Raw genomic sequence first — 23483 nt, 5'->3', positions numbered from 1 at the left:
TTTATTCCTTAATAATCTTATTGCCAGAGTTCTGCTAATAAGAATAACTTTTTTCTTTCTTCTAGCTTGTTTGAATAACTTAACAAAATGGTCCTTCATCTAATACTACCTAATTTATAACATTTCCCCTTCCTTTTCAATCCTACCACAACATAGCAGAAAATTTGGAGTAGCCACAATTAAAGACCTCTCCATCAGCTTCTTTAAATCAGAAAATTGTATAAAGAATCAGCAGTTGTGGTCATTAGCAGGTGAAAGAAGGAAAGAAAATAAGCAAAACAATAGTAACATAAGCAGAGAATGGAGAGGGTGTGGAGAAAAGGTAGGAATGTAAATTGGTGCAGCCACTGTGCATGACAGTATGGGATTTCTTAAAAAATTAAAACTGGAGTTACCATATGAGCCAGCAATCCCACTCCTGGGCATATATGCAGAAGAAATTATAATTTGAAAGATGCATGCACCCCTATGTTCATAGCAGCACTATTTATAATAGCCAAGATAAAAAAATAACATAAATGTCCATTGACATAGGAATGGATAAAGAAGATGTATATATATATATATATATATATATATATATATATATATATACACACTGGAATATTATTCAGCCATAAAAAAAGAATAAACACAATATCAAAAATCAACAATACTCTAATAAAATTTTTAAACCAAAATAAACAAAAAACCCAATTGCAGGACAAATATATACACCACCAAAAAAGAATGAAATTCATTTATAGTGACGTAGATGGACTGAGAGATTCTCATACTAAGTGAGGTGAGTCAGAAAGAAAAAAACAAATACCACATGTTATCACTTATATGTGGAACCTAAAATATGGCATAAATGAGCCTATTTACAAAACAGAAACAGACCTACATAGAGAACAGACTTGTGGTTGCCAAGGGGAAGGAGAGGTGGGGGAGGGAAGGATAGGGAATTTGGAATTAGCAGAGGCAAACTATTGTATATAGCATGAATGAATAAGATCTTTGTATAGCAAAGGGAACTGTATTTGATATCCTGTGATAAACCATAATGGAAACAATATGAAAAAGAATATATATATATATACATATATATATATATGTATATATGTGTGTGTGTATATATATATATATATATATATATATAAAACTGAGCCACTTTGTTGTGTAGCAGAAATTAATACATTGTAAATCAATTCTTCTTCAATAAAATTTTTAAAAAACATAAGCAGAGGAGGAAGAAAAATATTAGCAGTGAAGCAGAAAGCCTATGCCTAAGGAGAAAAAATATGTGGAGGCAGATCTTAGTCACTCCAGGGAAATTTCTGAGGAAATTCTATGCAGGAGCAGAGAAGCATGACAAGGGGAAAAGAGGAATATAAAAGCTATAAAGGATACTTGACATCACAGTCTTAACTAAACTGTAATGTGAAAGTGGAAATCAATAGAGGCTAAATATATATAAGCATAATGAATGCCCAAAAATGATGAGAGGGGATGGTAGAAGTAGTTCAGCATTTTATTGAAACCCTTGATGGAAATTAGACAAGAGATTCTGGAGAAATAACAAGTGGGGGCAGAGTTATCAAGAATGAAATTGGAGAGAATGAAGAAAGAAGACTCCTGAATCAACTTTCAGCATAGACCCATGAATAGAAGATCAACTCAACAAAAAGCCAAGGAACAATAATAAATATAAAGGGATTCCCATTGTGGCTCAGCAGTAATGAAGCCAACTAGGATCCATGAGGATGCAAGTTCAATCCCTGGCCTCAATCAGTGTGTTAAGGATCCAGCATTGCCGTGAGCTGTGGTGTAGGTCACAGATGCAGCTTGGATCCTGTGTTGCTGTGACTATGGTTTAGGCTGTCAGCTACAGCTCTGACTGGACCCCTAGCCTGGGAACTTCCATATGCCCCAGATGCACCATAAAAAAATGGCAAAATAAGTAAATATGAACAGTTATGGGCAAAGGAGCAAATGTGGAGCCAGGTGGAGGGCAAAGGGGCAAATGTGGAGTCAGGTGGAGGAGAAATAGAGAGAAAAAAAGAGGCCTAAGGTAGAAGAAAAAAAAAAAAAAAAAAAAAAAACCCGAGTGGTTAATCAAATACAGAAATTATAATTATTCAGAAAGTGAAATAACCATGTTGAACAAGATGCCTAAGGTCTAGAAGAAGGATCCCTGCCAGCCTATTGTCCTCCCATGCTCCTCTACCTCCCCTCTCTGACTACCTCTTCTGGGCTTTCTTGATGGCCTCTGTTTCCAGGGTACACTAGGTAGGAAGGCAATATTTTGGCTGTAGTTGAGAAGTGCTTAGGGCTCATTTGTTTGCTGATATCAAAAGTCATGAATAGAAACTCAGGAGGAGAGAGGAAGGCAGAGATGAACACAAACAGACACTAAAGCAAATATTTTAGCAAGGAAATTTCATTTCATTTGTTATTTTAAAATATATGTAACGTGTGTTAAATATCTGAAATCAGTTTAAATAGGCAAAAATAATAAACTAATACTTTATTGAGCACTTACTCTATACTTAACATTGATTAAATCTTTCATGTATTATCTCATTTAATCATCACGTGCACCCTAGGAGGCAGAGACCACCATTTATCTCCCTGGTATAGATGAGGAATAGGAAGTTTAAAGATGAGATGTCGAAGTAGGTTGAGTCCAGAGTGCCAGTTTTTTGTCTCTCAAAGGAAAGAGTGTAGTACCCTAGTTCTTATAAAGGAGTTTTGGCCAAAAAAGAGCCTGGGTACTCAGGGCAATGATGACCAATGGCCATCTTAAGACAGGATTTGCCTTGGGAGCTCCATCCAGTCCCTGTCCTCCCTTAGGGACATTTAAGAACCCAGCACCCAGACTTCTTCCATTCTATGTAAATAGGGACGGATCTGATATTTTCACAAATAGAGAAATTAGTTGATTGCCTGGAGACACTCAATCTGGTCTGGTGAAATTTCAATATCCTGATTCCCAAATAAATTTCCTTTCTATCAGATGGCAGACAGCTAAATATTATAACCCAGGCTCGCCCCCGCCCAACCCAACTATGCAATTCTATAGATATTTTTAAAGTGCCTAATATTTACTGGTCCATTTGATAGTTTCTAGGGATGGAAAAAAAAATCCTCAAGAATTGCTGCCTCCTCTATCAAAGAGAAATGCAGACAGTAATTATAATATTGGGTGATGAGTTTGATAATGAGATGGCCTAAGGGAAGCGTAAGTTCTTGAAACTTTAAAAAAAGCAAATACTTTGTTAGGAAATAAGGAAAGACTTCAAGCAGAATATGAGAATAGAGACTGGAGCATTTGGTGACATTCTAAGTAGAGAAAAAAGTATGAGCAAGATATGGAAAGTTCCAGATATGTTTAAGAAGGGAGAATTGTTCAACTGCATTGCAGGATGGGGTATATGTAGACAGATAACAGCAATGCTAGAAAAATATTGAGATATATTTTTGGCCTCTATGCCAGGCTGAGATATTTATGTTTCACTCTATAAGCTTGTGTTTCCTGAAATGTGAGGCCAAGATTTTAATTAGTGGTTAAAAATATTATTTTAAAGAGTACATGAATTTGATTTTGCGTAATGTTTAATCATACCAAGAAAGCACTATTCCCATCCTTGGGCTTATATTAAGGAGAAATTTTCCAGTAGGTTCTAAGAATTGAAATATCTCTTTCAAAATCATTATTAGCCTCCTTCTGTGACAAAAAGAATGAAGATTTCAGGTTCCAAGTTTTTAGCAGAAACATGTCTAGAAATGAATAATTTGTTTTATTCAAATCCTACTTATCTAAGAATTATCTTTTATGGATGGCAATTGATATTGGCTCTTTCAGTTATAGCATTAGCATTGTGTCTTTTTCCTAATGGTTAAATAGATCTAGTTTAGTTTTTTTAAAAGTATGAAAATAAATGTATTGATTAAATCATAATAGAGATAGAATACAGAAGTGAAAAAAAAATGTGGTATATGAACAGTCAACCTTAGAAAGAAAAGGACTCTAGTCTAATTGTGCAACATCAAGAAAACCCACTTTATTTATTTATTCATTTATTCATTCATTCATTTATGTTTTGCACTTTAGGGTAGCACCTGCAGCATAAGGAAGATCCCAGGCTAGGGGTCAAATATGAGCTGCAGCTTCCAGCCTACGCCACAGACACAACAATGTGGGATCTGAGCCACATTTGAACTCACTGAGTAAGGCCAGGGATGGAACCGGCATCCTCATGGATACTAGTTGGATTCATTTCCACTGAGCCACGACAGGAACTCCAAGAAAGCCCACTTTAGAGCGCACTTAAAGAGAAAATGAATGGATGATTTTGTCAAATTCTCTACTAGGTCAAAAAGGATTTGGTTACCCAAGGGCACTTCTGAGAGCCTTCCCCAGTAAATTCGGATGGAAACCAGCTTAAGCAAGGACTAAATTGGCAGTGAAGAGGTGGACATAACCTAGATTGCCGTGGTCCACATTTGGAAGGAAAATGTGATGTTATTAAATGGAAAGACTTCTTCATATGTTTCTAGCTTGGCTGAATATTCAATGTGTAAATCTGGGAAGGCGTTTGCTTCCCAGAGACTCAATGTTAACTCAGGGATATTTTTTTTACAGTGTAACCATCATTCACTTCTTGAATTAAAGCTCTCAAATATATAAACCATTTGGATTAAACTGACCATGACTCCTATCCAATCCTATGTCTAAATATGCCACTCACCAATTAAAAAAAAAGAAAATCCATGGGATAAGTACTATTATTATTCACACAGTGAAAATCAGAAAATGAAGGTTAGGGAAGTTTATTTAGCTTGTCCTGGGTGACACTGACACAGTAGGGCCTGTATTTAATCCTCAAGCAAAATGATGCACACCCTTGGTGGTCAATGTGTTTTGTTCCTCTTAAGTCCTAAAAAAGAAAGACAATATATTATAAGGTTTGTGGAAAATGAAGAAATCAATTCCAGAAATGTAGGAGTAGATTATAATTTCAAAAACGTTCTCTCAGGAGTTCCTGTCATAGCTCAGTGGTTAACGAATCCAACTAGGAAACATGAGGTTGTCAGTTTGCTCCCTGGCCTTGCTCAGCAGGTTAAGGATTCAGCATTGCCGTGAGCTGTGGTGTAGGTTGCAGATGCAGCTCAGATCTGGTGTTGCTGTGGCTGTGGCGTAGGCTGGCGGCTACAACTCCAATTAGACCCCTAGACTGGGAACCTCCATATGCACGTGAAAAGACAAAAAAAAAAAAAAAAAAAAAAAAAAAAAAATTCTCTCAATATATGATGGGTTTTATAAAGAAAAGTGATTGATTTTTGGTAAGGTACCCTACACTAATCAAGTACTAGAATATCTTTATCAGAATATACATTTTTTTCCTTAACCTTCCTCCTAGGCCCAGCTCAAGAATCCTCCTGTTTTCTTTCTCTAAATTCCTGCAGCATTCACAGTCCTTACCCCCCCATAGCCCACTTATATTATATTTTGTGTACACTGTGCCTCCTAGAACATGCAAATTTTTACATGCCTTCTACCACAATCAGCACCTACTAAGTTATTTCATGGAATACAATAAAGAGCCACTACTAAATTTCGGCTGATTTTTGATCAACAGAAAATTAAAAAGTTCACGCCTAAAGCAAAAGCTTTTAAAGATTCTTTCTCCAACTCCAGTTTATACTCAGCTCGAAAGTCATACTCTCAGCTTTGCTAATGTTTCCATAGCTAAAGCCAGACTGCATTGAATTCTTTAAAGCTGAAGCAAGCTTATTCAGTCGGTTATAAATATAAATGTTTACTGGAACACAAACTAGGAGGAAGCCTATAAGAAAAATAAAGGGAGTAAAGCTTTTGCAATCTTTTTCCTTCTCCTAGGCTCACTTCTCAGAACCAAATATTTAAATAGTATTTTAACTGTCATTTAAGTTAGCCAGGTTTAACCATTCTAAAATAGAAAAGTACCAAACTCAGCCTAAAAAAAAAAAAGACATCAGCACAGAATGCAAATCAAAACCAAAAGTCACCAACCAGCATGAATTTTCTATTTTATCTACAGTTCTTTCCTTTAACTGTTTATTGTGCCAGTTATTACATGGCAATATATTTATCAGCTTATTTGTCTGTCATTTCTCTAAGACTGTGAGCATCTCACAAAGTGTCTTTGCAAGTGGTCAGTCCTAAATGATTTTGTCCGTCACTAACATCTGTGTCCAATCAGACCCTTCCTAGGTACAGTGATTAACTGTTTAGTGGTTAGACTTTTTAAAATCCAATAAAAAAGTGCTTTATAAAAAAAGGGGGGGTTCCCTTCATGACACAGCAGAAATGAATCCAACTAGGAACCATGAGGTTGCGGATTCCATCCCTGGCCTCACTCAGTGGGTTAAGGATCCGGCGTTGCCGTGAGCTGTGGTGAAGGTCACAGACGCGACTTGGATCTGGCATTGCTGTGGCTCTGGTGTAGGCCGGCAGCTGTAGCTCTGATTAGACCCCTAGCCTGGGAACCTCCACATGCCACGGGTGTTGCCCTAAAAAGCAAAAAAAAAAAAGTGCTTTATCATTCCTGTTTTACAGATGAGACAACCCGGGCGTAACTCCATTAAAAAATAAATAAATAAATAAATAAATAAATGTCAGAATTCCCATTGTGGCTCAGTGGTTAACGAACTGACTAGGATCCATAGCATGTGGGTTCCATCCCTGGCCTTGCTCAGTGGTTAAGGATTCGGCATTGCTGTGAGCTGTGGTATAAGTTGCAGACATGGCTCAGATCCTGTGTTGCTGTGGCTGTGGCATAGGCCAGTGGCTACAGCTCCTATTCGACTCCTGGCCTGGGAAACTCCTAGCCTGGGAAACTCCATTTGCCATGGATACAGCCCTAAAAAGACAAGACAAAAAAAAAAATTTAAATGTCAAATCAGAACCAGAATTTGAAAACAAACTCTTCTGCCCCCACCCTGCACACCATTTGTTACTACCCTGTATTGCCTTAGTCAGAATAACATTGGTGACTAGAAAATAAGGGTAGAAGTTTATAAATCTGAACAAAAACTTCTGTCATTTTAATAAGTGCCTCCGGTGATTCTGATGCACATAGTGAGAATCATACAGTAAAAACACTATTTTAAGTAGTTGTACAAATATTCTTAAGAACTTATGTTTATCATTACCGTTCAGTAAACAATTCTACACACATGATTTTTTTCATCCTGATAACAACCTTGCAAGGTACTACTGTTCCCCATGTTCCCTGCTCCCCCTTGCTTATGAAAAGCAAGTCTCAGAAAGCCTACCTTTGATCACACTGTTGTAAAACACAGATCTTTCAATTCCAAACCCTGTACTCTTTCATGACATGGACCCCTAACTGGCCTTCCTGACTCTCCTTCCCTCTCCTACAACTCATAGTCCATACAATAAACACAGGATCTTTTTAAAAGCATAAATCTCACAATATAATTTCCAGTGGATTCTCATTACACTGGGACAAAATCCAATTTCCTTATCGTGGCCGGCAAGCCCTCTCATGAACTGGCCTCTACCTGCCTCTCTCACATAATCTACCCTACACTCCAGCTACACTCTTTCCTTTCTAACCCGCTTATGTCAAGTGTTTTCTCCAACTGGGCCTTAGTTCCTTTCCTGCTTTTTTTTTTTTTTCATACCAGCATCTGAAATTAACCAATCAATCAATCGGTTGATCATGAAGAAGATGACAAGCCCTTGTCTGATTTGTTTCATAGCTAACATACACAAAGTGCCAAATATATTTCCAAATACTGTATCCATGTTAATCTATGTAATGTTCATGACTGAGAGCCTAGGACCTTGCCTGAGGTCACCACCTAGTAAAGGACAGCAGAATTTTACCCAGAGCCTGTGCCTTTTACCTCTTATCTGGGGTATCCCTCAAAGAATATGAGTGACCCCACTGCCTCAACTTTTGAAACAAGCCTTCATCTCTGGGTCATCACTGAGACATGCAGCCCCCTGACCAAGCCAGTGGTGCCCAAGGTTAAGCTCCTTCTGAAATGAGACATGCTCTAATGGAGGTGGGCATTTCCCCCAATTCCCCTTTCCAGTCCCATCTCCAAATGAACAAATTTCAATTAAGGCCACAAAACTAATTAGAAACCACAGAATGAGAATCCAGCATGACTAACATGGCCTTTATGATCAAAGTTATGTCAGAGAATGTAGAATTTAGAATAATTCATTATTTGGTGGTGTTGGTGGGGTGGGGAAGTAGGGAAAGAGAGGAGAGGGGTTGTAGGAGTTGACGACACATGATCTCAGTGGAAATACTCCATAATGAGCGTCCCCAACCAACTGAAGTAGAAGCCTATTAATCAAGATGAAGCAGCAAGTGGCCAAACAGCCACTGGTTTGGAGGTCAAATATCTATTCTTCATTTACAATAAAAAGCTGCCATTTGGGGGAGATTCAGTATTTTATTATTTTGCTTTAAGACATCTGTCATTCCTGAGAACAAAGATTTCTGTTCTGTGGTTCTTAATAAGCTTTGCAAGGTGGTTTTCCAGGCATATGAAGAAGTCATTTGAATAATAAAAGCTCATATTTATAATTACAGTGAGTTAAATAGATTTGCTTAGCTTAGAGTTTGGGGTTATTCATAAACAGATGTGAGAGTCCAGAAAGCTTCTGTAACTCCCAACAGTCTCACAGCTTTGGGGTTGCTGAAGAGCTGAGAAGCCTGAATGTGCATTAAAGGAGCTTTTCTCAACGCCCTGAATAATCACCACGGTACCTGGACCTGAGTCTTTTCGTCACAACCCAAGGTTGCTCTTTTTTCCTAGGCGTTTGCTAGTAGGAGGACAATGAACAAACCTGACTCAAAGCTGCTAACATTCACCCCCTTAGCATTCAAGGAGGAGCCTTTTATAAAACACTTTGCTCTGTTTTCAGAATATATCAGTGACCCACAGCTCCAATCATATTTGAAGCTGCTGGTTTCAAAACAGTGAGGAAAAGAGGTTACCGGGCAAAGTAGTACCTCAGAGTCTGGACCTTCCCATGTACTCATTTCTCCTCTTGAAACTCACCAGCCCTGTGAGCCATTCCTTCAGATCCTTGGAAAGCGATGGTGTTAATTTCATGCCAAATTTTGAAAGCTGTAATGTGCTTCCTTACTTGAAAATATGTGTTTGGGGCAATGGAACTTTTTTTTTTTGTTTTTTTTTTTTTTTGTCTTTTTGCCTTTTCTAGGGCCACTCCCGTGGCATATGGAGGTTCCCAGGCTAGGGATCTAATAGGAGTTGTGGCCACCGGCCTACACCAGAGCCACAGCAACGTGGGATCCGAGCCGCGTCTGTGACCTACACCACAGCTCACGGCAACGCCGGATCGTTAACCCACTGAGCAAGGGCAGGGACCGAACCCGCAACCTCATAGTTCCTAGTCGGATTCGTTAACCACTGCGCCACGACGGGAACTCCCTGGGGCAATGGAACACTTGGTCACTTATTTTCAATCATTTCTGAACTGGATTTTACAAATACTTTTTTTTTTTTTTTACGCTGAACCCCAGTACATAAGACAGGGAAAAGCCCACCCACTCCAGTTGAAGGATCATTTACCTAGAGGGCCCTCTAACCATTTCAGCCCCTATTGCTAGATGCCTCTTGGGAAACCTAGAATTCTCCTACCCACAGTTTGAAGACACTGTTCTGAGTCATCCCATTACATCAGAGGAATTGGCAAAAGCTCTGATCCTGAGCTTCAATCAGGACTTTGTTCACGCCCACCTAACATGCTAAATATCTGTGGGACATTTAGCAAGCCTCCAACTTGTAATCTAAAACTCTGATAATTTCTTAAGTCAAATCCAATTTAATATGTGCAGTAATTTAATAGTGTTTCCAAAAAATGTATGTTCACCTTCGAATGTGAACTTATTTGGAATAAGGTACAAGACTTTACAGGTCTAATGAAGACATGAAACTGGTGGATTTGGGGGGCTCTCAATCCATGAGAGTGTCCTTATATAGCACAGAAAAGGGGGAGACAAAGGGAAGAAAGCATTGCAAAGACTGGGCAGAGATTGAAGCCTTGTGTCTGCAAGCCAATAAGGGCCAAGGATTGCCAACAGACACAAGACGTGGGGAAGAGGCATGGGACAGTTTCTCCCTCATGATTTCCAGAAGGAATCAACCTACCAACTTGATTTTGGACGTCTGGCCTCCAGAATTATGAAACAACACATTTCTTTGTTTTCAGCCACCAAGTTTGTGGTAACTTGTTACAGAGCAGCCTAAGAAAGTAAAACATTCTGTCTTTCCCTTGGTAGGCAAATATTTGTGGAAAGAATATTTGTTGAGTGAATATAATAAATCAGTTCCATTTGATACAGCGGCTAACTAAGGAAAACAGCAATAAGTGTTTGGGGAGGAGAGAGAATACTTATGGCTGGGGCTCGAGAAAACATATTTTTCCTTTACCTCTAATACAAGATAAGACTCAGGCAGAGCTTCCGATGGACCAGATGTGGGTGGTTTATGGACAAAGGACTAAACAGGGAAGATGAAAGTCACTTTTGACTACCTGAGGAATAGCAGTGGCTCTCCAAGTCTTTCTCAAAGATATCCTAGGACAGTGAGGACACATTCATTGTGTATTGGGCATTGAAAAAAGCGTAAACATCATAGTAGCAGACTAGTTCATATAACTTACACAAAGATTATTTCAAGTATATTGTTTTCAATAGATACCAATAATAACCATGAAGTTGTAGTGGCTTTTTATAATGTGTACTTTATTGCCACCATGGCTTTTATTTTTTTAATCCCCCATCCTCAAGTTTTACTGGCCTTGTTTGGTGGGCACACTTAGCCTTTTGGTGACTCCATTCTCCTTGCCTGTCCATGGTTTTATTCTAATGCTGTATAACTAATGACTAAATTTCTACTTATTTAATGTCCCTGTAGGGTTCTTGAAATGTAATGAAGTAACTACTTTCCCTGTAATTTATGCATACATTTATACACCAAACTATAGTTTAATCAAACTCTGTTGCCTTGTGTAGTATAATAGCAATATCTAATGAAAACATATGAAGTATGTGTTTCATAATTACCCCAGACAGCTCATTTCGGTTTGCTTCCTACTTAATCCCGAAATTCCTATCTTCCTGCACTGTAAACACTTTCCTTCCCTTCTCATCAATCTCAGTTATGTAAATGAAGCAGGGGCGGTGGCACAATTACTTTTTTTCTGGATGTTATCAAAGGCCCTATTCTCAGAGAAACAGCTGACAAGGGCATCCGCTAAAAACGATCCTTTGCTTGAAAGGCTGAAGCAGACATAAAGCAGAGAACTTGGCACATTCCACAAAATTAGCACTGCTGGGGCCAGTGAACGCTGATCAGCATGCTTGGTGGAAATGCCCCTCACGTTGGCAGGCCTAGCGATGGCTGTAAACCTTGCGTAGTCCTATACTTTCTACAAGGACACTTGGAAAAAAGCCACCCTGGTAAAATCATATACAAGGAAGAAATGTAGGCGTTCCCCTTGAGGCTCAGCAGGTTAAGAACCTGACATAGTGTCCATAAGGATGCAGATTCCATCCTTAGCCTTGATCAGTAGGTTAAGGATCTGGCATTACCACAAGCTGCCATAAGATGTGGCTCAGATCTGAGATTGCCATGGTTGTGGCATAGGCTGAAGCTGCAGGTCTCATTTGACCCCAGACCAGGAACTTCCATATGCCACAGCTGTGGCCCTAAAAAGAAAAAAAAAAAAAAAATAAAAAGTAAATCTCTGAATTACCCATATGCAGATGTTTGGCCTTTACAATTAAAAAACATTAAAAAAAAAAAAAGTAAATCTCTGAGTATCAGTATAGCAATGGTCCCTTTGACTTTGTAGAAACAAGCACACCAGGCTTCAGAGAACATTGAACTTCCCATTACATACAACTTTGTCCTCTATGAAGATCTAGAGTCAGTGTTGATTTCTTACCCATGATGAAGGGAGAGGGTAAACACAGGAAACAATGACACTTCTCATTAGATTTTCAGAGCTAGTTTCAATGTCTTTTTCTTTATTTTTTCTCATCAGTATGATTCCTTTTTTGTCTATTCCATCTATGGAAAAAATACTATTTTGCATTCCCCGCTTTCACTGCCTCAGAAGCTGTCAATGAAAGAGGCAAATGATTTTGATAATGGGACCATAGAAAAACACACAAGAGTTGCTCTGGCTATTCTTGGTATCTTCTGACCGTGATCTCAAGTAAGTGGATTTCTGAAGTTTCAGTTTTCTCATCTGCAAAATGGGGATACTGTCATCTACCATTTTAGGTTGCTGTGAGAATAAAATAATAAGTCTGTCATACTTCTGGGCACTCAAAATAATTTTTTTCTCTCTTTTATTTCTAAGACATTTTCTTTCTTCTGAGTGAAATGAGTCTATGTTCACTGATTTGGTTAACATATACGGAACACATGTTCTATAAAGGGCACTGCACTGGAATTTGGAAAGAGAACATGGTACTTGGCCACATGAGTCTGACTGTCTAGCAGGGAGAGTAGATATTAACCTGTTAATGGCATACACATTCTATTTGCAAACTCTATGTATGCTAAGGAAAAGGACAGGATGTGCTGGCATCGTTTGGTTCAGGGAGGGTCACTTCTGAGTTCAAGTCATTTGAATGCATAGGACTTACTAGGTGAAGAGTGGAGGGGAAAGCATTCCTTGCATAGAAAATTCTGGAGGCTGAGAGAAGCAGAGGAATTTGAAGAACTGTAAGGCACTCCTAAACCTCTATGTTAGGAAATTCTCAGGCTTATCATTAAGACCTCCAGGAAAGGCTCTTGCATACTTTCCTTTGGCAATCCATTCCAAGTGCTGGAGAAATAATACATTACAGGAATCTTAATGTTAACGCTTTCTAGAATATATTGCATGGTAACGTGGCAATATAATGGTTTGACTCATTAATTTTATTTATTCATATTGCATTTTCCCCCTTCCTACTGAATTCGGTCAGATGCTAACATTCCCTTATGGCAGTGAAGGTCTTTATTTCAAAGTGTAATAAAATTTTTCTGAGATATAAACTCTTAAAGACTACTTGAAGGGAGTAAGGAAAGGAGAGAGATGTAAAGGTGGGAAAGTCGGGAGGAGGAGGTAAACTAGATGAAAAAATCTTGCTAATGTCTAAAATTATATTCTCTGTCTTTACCAAAGAAATTAACTGGATTTAGTTTGATTCAAAGAAAATAGAGGAATGTGAAGGCTCTTAAATGTTTAGGTTGGTAGAGTAAGAGTTATACATTCTATACACTACAATGAAAAAAATCATTGTTTAAGGGAAGATCTTTTGACATCCTAACATCTGGAATTTTCTCTAAGATATATACTGTGGACCCTGAGTTCTGCTGAAGGTAGCACCATTGTAGGACCATGTTGCGAGATCTCTGGAGGGTCTCTGGAGCTAAGACTACTACTCTCAGTCCTTTCTGGGCATATCACACCCACAGACTGGTCATCATGACAGGATACAGGTCATGACCTGTCGTTATTCCATAACTTGTGGATAACTTAGTACAATGTCATTCTCATACAATCCTTGTGCCTAAATGTCTATTCTCTTGAGATATAAAATCAGTCTACTAATGGACTTTTCCGTGTCCTGTTATGTGATAGTCAATCAGGCTCTGCCACAAGAGGAGACACAGGAAGTTTCAGGAAAAGAGTTTATTATCCTCAGAGTCCTAGACAGGGGTCACTAAATGCTACATAGGGCCACAGGGTAAATGCCAAGGGTCAGGTGACAAGAGCACGTCTGAGACTAGAGCCTTTATTGGAGTCTCTTCAGGAAATATCAGACAGGATGAACCATTTAAGACTGTCTAGTTTGAATAATTTCCTTAAACTCTAAGCTATGAGATATGTCCCAGTTTCCTGGTACCTGGTCCTGGGATAATTAAGGCAGAGAAATATCTCCTCCTGGAGTGTGTATGGGGCAATAGATGAGTTGTGGTTCTCTGGCTTCATCCTCCTGGCATGGTGATTTGTTCAGAGAACATGACCAACTGGACCATTCAGACACCCAGATGCATTTGCTTATGTAGACTTATGTTGGGAGAATTGTGTTAAGAAATTTGCTGTCCTCTAAAAGAAATTTTTCAAGGTATGCTATATTTTCCTATTAGATAGAAATAGGGAGGAAATAGGGAGAAAATATTGTGAACAGCCAGCTGAAGATGATAGAGAAGACAGGGAGAAGGGAAGAAATGGGTTCTTCAGGGAACATTGTTGATCTATGGAATTAATCTTCACCTGGTTACTTCAGGACTCTTAGTTATGTAAGACACTACTTCACCCCTTTTTTATAAGTCCATTCAACTCTAGATGTCTGCTACTTGTGATTAAAAGATTTCTGACACAAAGTCCCTCTTTTCTATCCAGTGTTCCTTTATTTTGATCCTGCCACTAAAGGAGAATATAAATCTCACTCAATTTCTTCTTTTGTGTGTTACCCTGAACAAAATAAGTGAATTAGAAAGTTAGAAAAGTGAATTGCAGCTTTACGAGGTAATGAATTTTGAATTATGTAATAATAGTTTTTAGGAGGAAAAATTAGCTGAAAAGTACAATTAATGTATGTGAGGAAAAAAACCACATAATTCCACAATTTTATACACAAGCTCATAATGTCCTGACTTTGCTGCCCTCCTTTTTTTCTGGTGGGGATGCTTTCCTGAATTTCTGGGATGAGAGAGCCAGTGTCAGGCTCCACAATGGAGTATAGGTGACTCTTAAACACTATGGGTTCAAGTTGCATGGGTGAACTTACATGCGGAATTTTTCAAAAGTAAATACTACAGCACTACACACCCTGATTGCTTGAGTCCTGATCCTTGGTTTTTTGACTCCTTGGATCAGAACTGTGGATATAGAGGGGTGACTATAAATTACATGTGAGTTTTCATTGGGATGGAAGATCAGTGCCCCAACCCCTGCTTTGTTCAAGGGTCACCTGTATAGATTCTTTTCCACAGTAGAGCTGAAAACCAGAGGTCTATCGGATCATCTCAGCACTTAGAAGTATGGATTTTTTAATCCTTCTTCATAAAGGGGGAAAGCAGGGGAAGATAAGTAAGAAGGAAAAATGCACAAATAGCTAAATGTTTACATTTAAAATTTTTTTTTTTGTCTTTTTAGGACTGCACCCATGGCATATGGAGGTTCCCAGGCTAGGGGTCAAATCAGAGCTATCGCTGCCAGCCTATGCCACAAGCACAGCAACTCCGGATCTGAGCCGCATCTTCGACCCACACCATAGCTCACAGCAACTCAGGATCCTTAACCCACTGAGCAAGGTCAGGAATAGAACCTGCATCCTCATGGATATTAGTCAGGTTCGTCAACCGCTAAGCCATGATGGGAACTCCTATATTTAATATTTTTAAGAAGAAAAAGTATCAAAATAAAATTAGGGATCAGAAAAATGAATTTGTCATTGTTATTCTTCACTACGTTCTGTCCTTTCACAGTCTCAATCCTGAATAAACTAACAAGGAAAAATGAAAATCAGTTTCATTAAGCAGACCACTTTTGTTGGACTCATTCCTGAGTTGATCAGACAAAGCAGCTGAGCAAGAATGAATCTTCCCTGTGATTAGCTGGCACTCCTGAAGTAGCCAGGCACCTGTGAGGATATAGGGTGGAGAGAGGATAATAATGGAGCTCTCATCTTTTATAATTATGTGTGTTTCAAGTGGATGTGAACAGTGGGGTTTGAGAGGGCTACATAAAAGGGGAAATTCTTATGTGAACACTTCAGTCCTTAACTCGAGTGTTCAAAAGGAAAGGGAAATAAAATTTTAAACAATAGAAGACTTGAGAAACAGAGACTGAAAAATAATGTTTACCCCAAATTAAGACAATTGTTTATTAATTTCACATCTTACAGCATCTTCATCATACTAAAGAATTACCAGAATCATTGACTGGACATCCAATGAATTCTTTTCATCACTTTGGGTGTAAAAACTTCTGAAGTCTCAGAAAATTTTAACCATTTCTTCCTTTTTTTTTTTTTTTTTTTTGTCTTTTTGCCATTTCTAGGACTGCTCCCACGGCCTATGGAGGTTCCCAGGCTAGGGGTCGAATCAGAGCTGTAGCCACCCGCCTACGCCAGAGCCATAGCAACGTGGGATCCGAGCCACGTCTGCAAACTACACCACAGCTCACAGCAATGCCAGACCCCCAACCCACTGATCAAGGCCAGGGACTGAACCCTCAACCTCATTGTTCCTAGGCGGATTCATTAACCACTGAGCCATGACGGGAACTCCCATTTCTTTCTTGTTATATTTAATTTTATCAAGTAAAAATGAACAGTAATGAGAAGATTCCAATGTGTTGTGTGTGTGTGTGTGTGTGTGTGTATCATGAAAGAACTTTATCAAAGTATCAAGTATTATAATTTTTTTTCCTTTTATTAATGTAGAATTTTCCCCAAGAGTCTGTTCCTGTGACGTTTACTCATCTCTTACATTTGGGTATCTAAACAGAATATAAGCGGATTTAATTTTCTCCTTGATATTCTGTCTACACTAAGAATACGCTTTCAGCAAATGTAGAGCAAGAGGTGGGGTTTAATTAGGGCTCTGGGGTCCCACAACTTTTCTACTTTTTATTAAAAAGGAAAAATTGGTTTGTTGTCCTAATATAACCAGTAACTAGTAACTATTCCTATCTAAAAGCAAGCTTTCTATTTAATAAAGCTAGATTTTTTAAAACAGCTAACAAGTAAGTATAGTTCCACCAAACTAATCTCCATGAGGGCAGATGATCTGGTTTATCAATATATTTCTACCACGTAGGACAGAGTCTACCATGTGTTATTAAAACAATACATCACCAAGGATTTGTTGAATATTGTATGCATACTATTTAATAAAGCTAGATTTTTTAAAACAGCTAACAAGTAAGTATAGTTCCACCAAACTAATCTCCATGAGGGCAGATGATCTGGTTTATCAATATATTTCTACCACATAGGACAGAGTCTACCATGTGTTATTAAAACAATACATCACCAAGGATTTGTTGAATATTGTATGCATACCCTTTTCCAACATATCCTTCCCACCAAATTTAAACTAGGGCCAATTAATTACCCTTTAATCTCCGTGTATCCGCGGTTCTCAACCAGGCTTGGGTGGGATGGTTATGTCATCTCACCAGGAATATCTGTGTCTAGACCCTGCTCTTTTGAGGTATAAATACTGTGAAAACTGAGGCTATATTGGCACAAGAACAACAACAACAACAACAATGAAAAACATTTGGGCTTTCTCTTCTTACAGATTGCTACTTCCTAGAGAAAGAGCTCTCACTGCCTGCTTACAGCCAGCCAGTTGGAGGAAAGGCCCTAATTATCCTCCCAAGTTCTGGCACTCAGACTCTATTTCCTCTTTTGGCTGAAGACCAAACAAAATGTGAAAGTGAAAAAAAAAAAAAAAAGAAAGAAAGAAAGAAAAGAAAAACCAAAAGGACAATAATGCTCCTCTATGCAGAACACAATCAGAAAATTACTTCCTTTCTACCAAATACTGTTACACACTCTCCCATTTGATAAGTTTGAGATTTCACATAATGCTTAGATTTACAAATAAAACCCTACTAGCATATCATGTTTCCTTTTTATAGAAAAAAAAATCTTTCAAATATATCTTCAGATGAAAAATGGTATCTATTGCTAGAGTTTAATTTTCAATATATTTAAATAGATATAAAACATTTACTCTATAGTTCTTTATGTTCCTATCAGGGACACTTTTCTACTTTGAAATCAGAATTATTTTTTTTTATTACTCAAATGAATTTATCACATCTGTAGTTGTATAATGATCATAGCAATCTGATTTCACAGGATTTCTATCCCACAGCCCAAGCACATTCCCCCACCCCCTAAACTGTCTCCTCCGGAGACCATAAGTTTTTCAATGTCTGTGAGTCAGCATCTGTTCTGCAAAGAAGTTGGGTCAGTCCTTTTTTCAGATTCCACATGTCAGTGAAAGCATTTGATGTTGGTGTCTCATTGTATGGCTGACTTCACTTAGCATGATAGTTTCTAGTGAAATCAGAATTATTTGTGTCTTTTCTTTCTAGCCTGCCTTATTCCTCCCTCCACTATCTCCGTGTCCTCTCCCACACAGACACACAGACACACACACACACACACACACACACACGCGCGCGCACACACACAAAGATTCCTTTACCTCTTCTTGTTTTCTCTTATATTTTCCTCTCCCTCTATATATTAATGCACATAAGTTCCCACTTCCCTTCCCATTTTGTATGTTTTACCACTTCCATTTTGAAGAATAGAGAAGTGGTAGAGGATAATTTGAATTTTCTAGGTTTCCATGACTCCTGAGCCGGAGTGTCACTAAAGATAACTATATCAGTAGGACAGATCTATGCTGTTAGAGAAGAATGATGTAAATTTTACATATTTAACTATCTAGAAAACTAAGAAAATTTCCATCTTCTCCTACTGAACTCAACGCAAAATACCTCAACCCAAAGTTCATAGCTAACAGCATAGTTTACTCAAGATTTATTATATTTTATGAAAATGATTACCTATCTGCAGGTGAAGAGTAAGTAAGTGGTGTGCTAGGTCCATTCAAATATCTTAGAGCAAGAGGTCATGTAAAACTTACACACCTAGTGCTGGGCTTTTGACATGGAAAATTCCCAGTAAATGCTTGGTAAACAGGTAAGTCAGGAAACTGAGGATGCAGTGTAGTCTGACCAAGTGTAGAAGACAAATTGGAGACTAGCCACGCTGGAACCACTGAGACCAGGTAGGAGATTTTTAGTGATATTGAGGGGATAAATGATGAGGATCTATAAAGGTAACAGAAAGGGAGAGCACGGGCAGATGTGTTTTAAAGATGGAGAGGAGGTAAAATCGCTAGTATTTGCTGTCTGAGTGGGATTAGGGTGAGCATGAAGAGGATGACAAAGGCAGACTATCCTAGGTATGAGCTGGTATTTACCTAAAGCTCTGAACATTTCAAATAAGTCTATGATATCATTTGAGAAAGAATAGATATTTGCAAAACTTAGAGAGACAAGTATTGACCATTACTAAATAATTGCCTATGTGAGTTCCTGTTGTGGCTCAGTGGTAGCAAATCTGCTAGTATCCATAAGGATGTGTGTTCCATTCCTGGCCTTGCTCAGTGGGTGAGGGATCCAGCATTGCCATGAGCTATGGTGTAGTTTGAAGATGCAGCTCAGACCCCACATTGCTGTGGCTGTAGCACAGGACATCGGCTGCAGCTCCGCTTTGACTCCTAGCCTGGGAACTTCCATATGCCGTGGGTGCGGCCCTAAAAAGAAAAAAAAATCATCTGTCTCCCTAAGTATCTTTCACATGGTGGCAAAGACAAACATTTATGTGCTTGCTTTACTTCTTGATCCTGCTAAATAGTAGGTCATTAGGTATAAGAACCAAAACCTAAGCCTGTAATGCCTCAAGGTTAAGAAATGGAGTCCTAGGAAGAACCAATCACAAAGAGCCAAACAGCCTTTCCCAAATAAGGCATCTGCGTAAGCTCTTGCCAATAGAATAATATTCTGCTTTTCTTTCTCCTTGTCTCCATAAAAGTCTATCCCTGGATTTCCCATTGTAGCTCAGCACTAATGAACCCAACTAGTACCCATGAGGATGCAGGTTCGATCCCTGGCCATCTTAGTGAGGTTAAGGATCTGGCATTACCATGAGCTGAGGTGAGATCTGGAGCTGCTGCAGCTGTGGTGCAGGCTGGCAGCTGCAGGTCGATTTGACCACTAGCCTGGGAACCTCCATATACCTCACATGTGTATGGCCCTAAAAAGCAAAAAAAAAAAAAAAAAGTCTCTCCCTTACCTCCTGTGGTGGCATCCCCCACCTGAACAATTCCAGTTTGGTGTTGCACAATTTGAATGGTTTTTGTTCAAATATATTCTTAAAATTTTTCATATGCCTCAATTGAACAATCCCATTTAATCTGCTTCACTTTCCAGATTCCTTTTGTACATTGAATTCAAAGTACTCTTCATTTAGTTCTTATAACATTATCGACTCTGCCAACTAAAAATTGGCACTTGCCATCTGCCTCTGCAAGAATTAAGTCCTAAGCTTTTGTAGCTACTGACCTTCAACCCACCCTGAAAAAATTTCAGAATGGAGATCAGAAATGAGGCACTCTGTGCTCTGGGAGAAAACTGGCAGAACAGGTCTTCAGATAGTTAGATATTTTCAGGAGATGATTTTATGAGCCCAATTCTTGCATTTCCTCATATCTAGAAAAGCACTAAAAGCATTAATGGGTGATATCTGTTCCTTGTGACTAGTAGCAAATTTCTGCCAAAATGTGTGCTTGACTGCACATACTCACCCCTTACTAAAGTCCTTCCCCCTTACCTCTTTGGAGTGGTTTCTCAGTGCTACCTGAGATGCTATCTCCAGGGCTATAGTCAGCATCTTGGCCCCAATAAAGGTTAACTCACAACTCTCAGGTGTTTTTTGCCCCCTGCGGAACACTCCTTTTTTGATCACATTGTCACAGCAGGTTTCCATCATTTTCACTGTCACATCATTTTTCTATCACATCCCACCTCTTCCTATTCCTTCAGTGATTGCCAGGACATGCACCAGAGTAAAAATGTAAGAGATCAAGACTATTTCCAATTCACTTGCATGGATTTCATAGAATCCATTTATTTTCGGGTATACTCAATTAAAACTATACTATTTCCAAGCTTGTTTTTCTTTTTCTCTTTTTCCTCCTTCACTATCACTGACCTAGATTCCCCACACCAGATGTGTTCACCTGGATCTCAGATTAAAAGGAAAAATGTTCACTACCTGCTCCTTGGAGCCTTGGGTCACAATCTGGAGAATTCCTCTATAGAGAGAAAGGTTTGGAAAACATATTTCTAATTCTTAGGAGGAGGTAATTAAATAATTTCCTTTTATGATACTGTCTTTGTTCTCTTCCTGAAAGGAAAGAGCCTCCCCTTTATCACTTTAAACAGGGCAAACTAGTCTTTCTAACCCTCCTCCCAAAGTTAATTAACATGTAAATACTTGTCAGTAAAAGGTAACACTTCGGTAATTAGCATATAAATGGGCCAGGGACAATATTCTGCCATAAAGGAGACAGCTTGGAAGATTTTGCCAAATGTATTTGGAAAGAAAAAAAATAAAATAAAATAAAGGCTTCATCATTTCCATGCAAACAGTTATGAAATAGAATGTCAGCTGGAGCCTGGGGTAAAGGGAGAACTACTCTGCCTGGATAGAATGAGGTGAAGTTTGCATACTCAACTTGGTTTTATGTACATGTTTACTCAAAAAGCGATGATGGAAAGTGACTGATTGTTTATGTCCAGAAAACACATCATGTTTGTTTGATTTTAATGGGTACCATCAGTGAAGGAAACAGAAAGCCATAGGTGGGAAAAGGATTTAAGGGCTAATTTTTCCATATTGGGTGTAATGAAGAGTACACTCACAGAACTGCATATGTGGGATTACTTCCACTCAGCCCTGAATTTGTGTTTCAAATGAGGTAATTGTGTACCTAATGATGCATTTGCGCAAGCAATTACCTGATTGGCATATGCCAGGTGAGTTTTTCAGAAATAATAGGGCAAAAGTACTTTTGCTTGGCACCCATGGCACCCTACTCTGTGAAAATAAAATTATATTTTATATAATTATATCATATCATATTTGTGACATTCTTATTAGAATCATATGTGTATGGGAATTTCATGCTAATGAAAGATAAGCCATTAACCCAAGGAGAAAATAAATAATCTGACTCCATTGGCAAAGATACTATTTACACTATATTTATTATTAAAGCTACAACATATCCTAGTTTATGGAAGAAAACCCAGGATTTGAAATCAGAAAATCTGGATTAAAATCCCATGTAGCTACATCAATTCCAAATATCCAAATTTAGGCAAGTCACTTAAAAACAATGATTCATAGTTCTTCAAAATGGAGATAATAGTCATGTTCAAGTGGAAACTGAATCTTATTATTATTCATTGAATCTTTCATTATTAGTGCTGGTATTAAGTAATGGTGTTGATGGCTATTTCAGATCAAATTGAACCCCAGTGGGATTATTGTATCTGTTAGTGCTGGTCTGTTTAATGTGTTTCCTCCTCCACATGGTAGGGATGACCCCCCAGGGAACCGTCTCTCTCACTGCCAGGTAACAGGTAACAACTCAGTTGAAGTCATCCTGACAGACCCACCCTTGAAGCCACTTCCCTTGACTTTCTCCAGATCTAAGAAAGTCCCTCACACTAATCCAAGGGTCAACGTTTGGGTCAAAACTAGATTAGTCTTCTAAATTTGAAGAGTGAGTACATTTTTAGGGCATTTAAGTCTAGGTAGTGTGATTACCACAGGAGAGTGGAAAGTATCTATACATACCCTCAGCCACCCAGAAAGTGACCTTTTCCTCTTTGCACCCCAGAGAGTCAAGCATTCCAAGTAGAACTTTCTGTGCTCCTAGAAATGTCTAAAAATCTTCACTGTCCAATATGGTAGCCACGAACTACATGCCATTGAAAACTTAAAGTGTAGCTAGTGGGAACTTAGGAACTAAATTTTTTATTTTATTTAAATTAATTTACTTTAAATTTAGAGTCACTTGAGGCTAATTGCTACCATACTAGACAGTGTAGCAAAGGAAAAACAAGACATTTTATTAAGTAATACTTTAACACTATGGACGGTAAATGTCATTTAAGGTTCAGAGTTGTTTACTCCTATCCTTCAAAAACACTCAGTGCCAGTCTTCCCTTCCATGGCAATCTTTGACACTTTTTAAGCCATTCTTCTTCTCATCAATAAGCTGAAAAAAAGCATAGAAATCTAAAGATTATGGTTATTTACTTCTATCAGAATTCAACCTAAAATAAAACAGAACAAAACAAAATACGAAAATATCGAGGAAATAGAAAAGGCGGAGCTTTCTAAAGTCTTCAATATCTGCAGTCTGATTATTGATAAGCATTAGCTATGAAAATGTCATCTACTAAACACGAACTATTAAGGTATGTGCCCTAACAAAGTACCTAAAATTCTATAACAAGGAAATTATTCCTAACTTGACTGAGTTTTGAACATACAGATAAAATGAAAATGATGATAATGGTATAGTTAACAACAGCTAAGCATTTATTATGTTTTAGGCACTTATTTAAGAACTTTGCAAGCTTTATGTAATTTATTCCTTGTGCATCTTTATAAGATGGTTGCTATCATTTTCCCCACCTTGCTAAATGAGGAACTGAGACATGGGAAGGATGCTTAACTTTGTCTGAGATTATAACAAAAACATGTGGCAGAGCTGAGGTTCAAAACTGTATTGGCTGGACTCCAGAACCTACTTCTCTAACCACAGTGTGA

This window comes from Sus scrofa, chromosome 4, assembly GCF_054392235.1.
Source record: "Sus scrofa isolate SSC_HxYL_T2T_F1_AM1 chromosome 4, Sscrofa_HxYL_maternal_Yorkshire_Landrace_v2.0, whole genome shotgun sequence".
Taxonomy (NCBI): Eukaryota; Metazoa; Chordata; class Mammalia; order Artiodactyla; family Suidae; genus Sus; species Sus scrofa.
Note: the sequence above shows the minus strand (reverse complement) of the source record.